Source organism: Amblyraja radiata, unplaced genomic scaffold (assembly GCF_010909765.2).
Source record: "Amblyraja radiata isolate CabotCenter1 unplaced genomic scaffold, sAmbRad1.1.pri scaffold_670_ctg1, whole genome shotgun sequence".
NCBI lineage: Eukaryota > Metazoa > Chordata > Chondrichthyes > Rajiformes > Rajidae > Amblyraja > Amblyraja radiata.
This window is the reverse complement of record NW_022630694.1, coordinates 29711-35000: the sequence shown is the minus strand read 5'-3', so window position 1 is coordinate 35000 and position 5290 is coordinate 29711.

Below are 5290 nucleotides of genomic sequence, written 5' to 3'. Positions count from 1 at the left end.
ACAGTCAATCAAATGTATCCAGCGACGATGATCTTCAATCTTTACAGCAGTTCATGTTGTTAGCAACACTTGGTTGTTCTTTTCAATACAGTCTCAATTTCTTCTTGTCCCAGCACCATCATCGTATAGCTTTTATGGCCTTGGTCACTGGTTTCCAGCAAAAACTCCTCCAACCTGGGAATGTAGATCTGGCAAGACATGGGTTAATTGCCGACCATACATAATTAGTTAATTGCCCAGGGCCTGTAGGTGGCTTCCCCCCCACTCTCCAGGGGGTGGACACAACAGATTTTCCTGTATCAATAAAAAGTTGTAAATCTTGTTCCCAGCTGAGTTTCTCCAGCACTTTTGTCTTCCTTTGATCCTTCAGTATCTCAGTTCCTTCTTAACACTTCCCTGTGAATTTATTCTTTAATTCGTTATATCCGAAGAGGCTCTCTCCACCTGAATATTCAATTCTCCAAATATGTTCTCTTCCCCAATCTACTTTATGTTCTCACCTTTCATCCCTCATTGTGAGTTCCCTCAAACCCCCTTTTGTAAGTCATAATACAATTTTTCATCTACCGTCATTTCCCTCAAACAGCCCATGCTTCAAAATAATTTTGTTTGCTTGAAAACAGTAATCTTGCTTCATTTGCATTTTAAAAGAAAACCTCTGTTATCATATCAAAACAACCTTTCCCAAAAGAACTCATTCAGAATCAGTAATCAATAATACATTTTCTTTTTCTCTGTAATTTTGACATTGCCAATCTCATTTAACACTTTAATCGGGATGAGTCTTTTTTAAACTTGGTTCAAAAGATTTATAATCAACCAACACAATTTATCATTCGAGTATAGCTCCGCCCCCCATTCATGCCTGTTTCTTAACGTAGCACACCATAAACTGTCTGTCCCATTTGCATTTTAAAGGACAAACTTCTTAAAGCGACACACAACTTTGCTCATTGCTTCAAATTTCACACATTCCTCATAAAAAACATTGTTTTACAAGCAGTACGTATACAAAAACATTGTTTTACCAGCAGTATATATACAAAAACATTGTTTTACCAGCAGTATATAATATTTCATCTTCAAAGACATCTCTTTGTAATTTACTTTCCCTTTTTCTGACAAGACTTCTGTTTACCAAAATCCTGGTTACCTAACCCTAATTGGACATTGATCCAGATCATGATTAGTCAGACTCCCCTTGACTTTTCAGTCTCCCTACCTTATCCTCATTTCTCCATCAAATTTTCCTTCATCCCCAATTTTTTTTATAACATAGTTGCCTGTCAGAAAAAGGATTTACCTCCGGGGTAATTTTGTTTTGCAATCCTCATTGACTCTTTCCACCATCCCAGATGCCTGTGGGTCGTGTATACAGTGAAATTGCTGTTGAATATTACAATGTGCACATTTTTCCTTATTAATAGTGGTTAAAATGAGGACCATTGTCTGAACTTATGACAGTAGGTAGGCCAAACCTGGGATTACAACAATGTTACTGTAGTTTCAGCAGTATTATTAGTGGTTGGTAGAGCTTCACTCCACCTGCTAAATAAATCTAAAATCACTATCCAATCCAATCCAATCCAACTTTATTTGTTAAGCACTTTAAGACAACCAATGTTGACCAAAGTGCTGTACAGAAGAAAAAACAAGACATCATAAACAGACAACATAACAGAACATAACATAACAGCTCACATAAGGCGCATAAATCACATATGAAATACAACAATAAATCAAAAGACATAAAACATGAGTAAAAATAATAGCCATGCAATAAGCAATCAAAATAAGAAACCAATCAAGCAAATAAAGTCGACATCTTACTGGGTATCAAAGGCCACGGAGAAGAGATGGGTTTTAAGAAGAGATTTAAAAACAGACAGAGAAGAGGCATGTTTAATGTGCAATATTTATAACACTGGGCCCTTGATATTTCAATAAAATCAATCTGTATGCATTCAAACGGTCGTGATGGCCTTGGCGTCACCGCTGAGGGTATCTTAATTGATTTGCCTGGATTATTTCGTTGGCAAATTTTACATTCAGAGGCCTGCCACCACATTTCCTTTGTTATCCTATCATTCCCTCCTTACCAGCATGGGTAAGACGAGTAAAAATGTATCGAATACACCAACTTGTCCAAGCGGGGTGTGCTGAATCAATGGAACAGCCCTCTTGTTTCCATAGTTATTATTATATATGAGAGGCGTCCCTCTGTAATGTACATACCTCCTTCATGTTTGGCAGGACCGTTCTATTTGCTAGCGTGTGTTTAAGTGCTGTCACTATGCATTTGGATGTACAGGCTGCCCTGTTTGGATACACTATCGGCAACGCATTGCCTTTTGCTATAGGAACCCCAGCACCAGTGTGTGCAGTACATTTAACAATGACCAGCTGTTCTGGTAGCATCAATGCCTCAAGCAAATTACGCAGAGAAAGGCATTCCCCTGCTCCCAATCCTGGGGAGCTTTGTAAGGTCAGAACTTCAAGGTATAGGGATGTTACTGACGGAACTGTCCCAGGTAAAGATGCCATTTCTACTGGTAGGGCATAGGGAGGTGGACATCTCCCAAGATTATCTAACTCCTCATCTTCATAACCAAATAGGGTCGTCGTGCCAGACATGAAGTCTCCTCCAGAGGATTTACCAGTACTGGGTTTATTTTTTTACTAACCATCACCTGTTTCTCACCTCCTGTCTGTCTTTTAATTATTTCCTCTTGTTCCTCTGCCCACTGGCATTCTAGTTGCAATAAGTTCCATCCTTTCCGAGTGCTATCCTTGTTTCTTAACTCTATCCCCTTCTTACATACAGCATCCATCCAACTTCAAACTCTATACTCTCCTCATGCTTCTTCACTGCGTCTGCGTCCCATGTTTTAATTCCTTTCTTCCATTTCTTTACTGCCTTCCTTTCCCATATAAATGTCTCTATATTCCATGTTCCCCCTACTGGCCAGGCTTCATCCCCTAACCGTTTGGTCAACTTGTAACTTAACATTCTAAATTTCTTATTATACTTAGGATTCAAATAACACATATGTTGGACTGTTATCCAGAGCATTCCCCATAGATAGATAGAAAGAAAGAGAAAGAGAAAGAGAAAGAGAAAACAGACTTCTTAATTCCGAATCGTTCCAAATATATCAACCAGGCCGACTCGCTACTCGAGACCCCAGTTTCTCAATTTGGCTGACTTTTTAACTCTTTAATATACGACCCAAGTGTCTCAACGAAGCAGATCCGCTAACCGGGACCCCTGTTTCTCAACCTGGCAGACTTCTTAAATCTTTAATATACAACGCCACTTATTTCTGAATCCGACAACTCTTCAGATGTCTCAATAAGCCAGACGCAAACCTCAACCACCCCATTCAACCCGACAAATCACGGATGTCTCAACGAGGCCGATGAGCCCTTAGTAGAGAGAGATTAAAAAAAGAAAACAAAGAGAGATAGAAAGAGAAACCGCTCAAGTCCTTCTTAAATATATACACAAGCCCTTCTTAAAAATACATGCACAATTCTATCTTAAAAATACATACACAATCCCTTCTTAAAAAAAAACCATATAAAGCCCAACTGGTCTTACCTTTGTCTGTTTCTAAGAACCTCGGCAGGGAACCAATTCAATGTCTGATGAAGGATCACAGATGTTCCCGGGAGTTTCTAGGGAGTCGGTCTGACAAGGGGGCCGATAGAGCTCAGTTATCTCCCTTCCAATCCCGGCAACCTCTGCAACCTCTTGCACAGTCAGCTGTTGATGTGGTCCCAGCGAGGCCTGCATAACTACGCCAATGAAAAAGCTACTTTCTTAACTACTAAACCAGGTTCGCTTCTTAATAAACAGACACCACACAAACTGTTTGGTAGACCAGTTCAAAACTTTACTTAACATCGGCCGATGGAAGGGAGCGAGAATTCCAACTAAGTGACCGATATAGACACTCGACTGTCCTCGGTTCCCTTCACTGAACAACAGAATTACATTGCCTTAAATAGTGTTTTTTTGTCCCCTTAGCACATTTCAGACATTAGTCATGGTCAGAGGTACAGGAAAAGGTTTCCACAGAATGCATCACATCAAAGGCCTTTTTTCACATGGTACACGATAATATTGGCCATTTGGTTTACGACATTTTATCTTCAAAGAGATCACCCTAGCTCTTTCGCTGCTTCCTCGCTGTCATTTGGTCCCTCATAAACATAGGCCATTTGGTTTATGGCATCTTACTTCAAAGATGTGACTAGCTGTTTCTCTCTTCCTTTCTCGCCTCCTCCCCAATAACATTGGCCACTTTGTTTACGGCATCTTACTTCAAAGAGATCTAGCTCTTCTCTGCTTGTCACTTGGGAGACAATGTTATGGTATTTATTATCTCACACACCCGCAACCTAAGGCAAGCCTAATTTGAGACTAAATATAAGCTGTAAGCTAGCCCAGAAGCCAATTTAATATCTTCTTATATTTTAACTAAAATTCAGCTTCATCAAAGGCACGTGTGCAACCGAGTGTGAGACCCACCACGACAAGTACAAGTGTGGAGAGAGCGGACATTGTGTGCTTCAGGTGTGGCCTAAAAGGACATAAAGCCAGAGCATGTCAACGCAAGCAGTGGTGTAGTCACTGTAAAAGCACCACACATCGGGACGCAACCTGCAGACGGAAACAGCGGCGGGACGACGCACGACAAGTTTCCGGGGAGACTAACAACAAGGAATATGCATTCCTGGTAAGTGAAAGGGACGCGGTGATTCAGTCAGAGCGTGGAGTCGAGTTGAAAGGGCTGATGGTCGATACGGGGGCAACTTCGCATATCATCACTGATATAGCAAGGTTCAAGAAGTTCGAAGATATGTTCCAGTCCGAGACACACTGCGTGAAGTTGGCTGACGGCACAAGGTGTGATGGAGTCACGGAGCGCAGAGGAAACGCGGAGGTTTGCTTGGTTGACAGCCAAGGGCGCCGCCACAACACAACACTGAGGCAGGCGTTGTACATCCCCTCATACCCGCAGGACATCTTCTCTGTAAAAGCAGCTACTTCCAGTGGAGCAACCGTAATCTTCAGGGACGGGGAAGACGTCCTACAACACAAGGACGGTACAAAATTCCACATTCATGAGTACAACATACTGTACTACTTGCACACGGTAAACGTTGAATGTGATGACCAATGTAAGAGCAGTTATGATATGCAGACATGGCATGAAATTCTAGGGCACTGTAATTATGAAGATATTCAAAAATTACAGAATGTTGTTGAAGGTATGGCAATTAA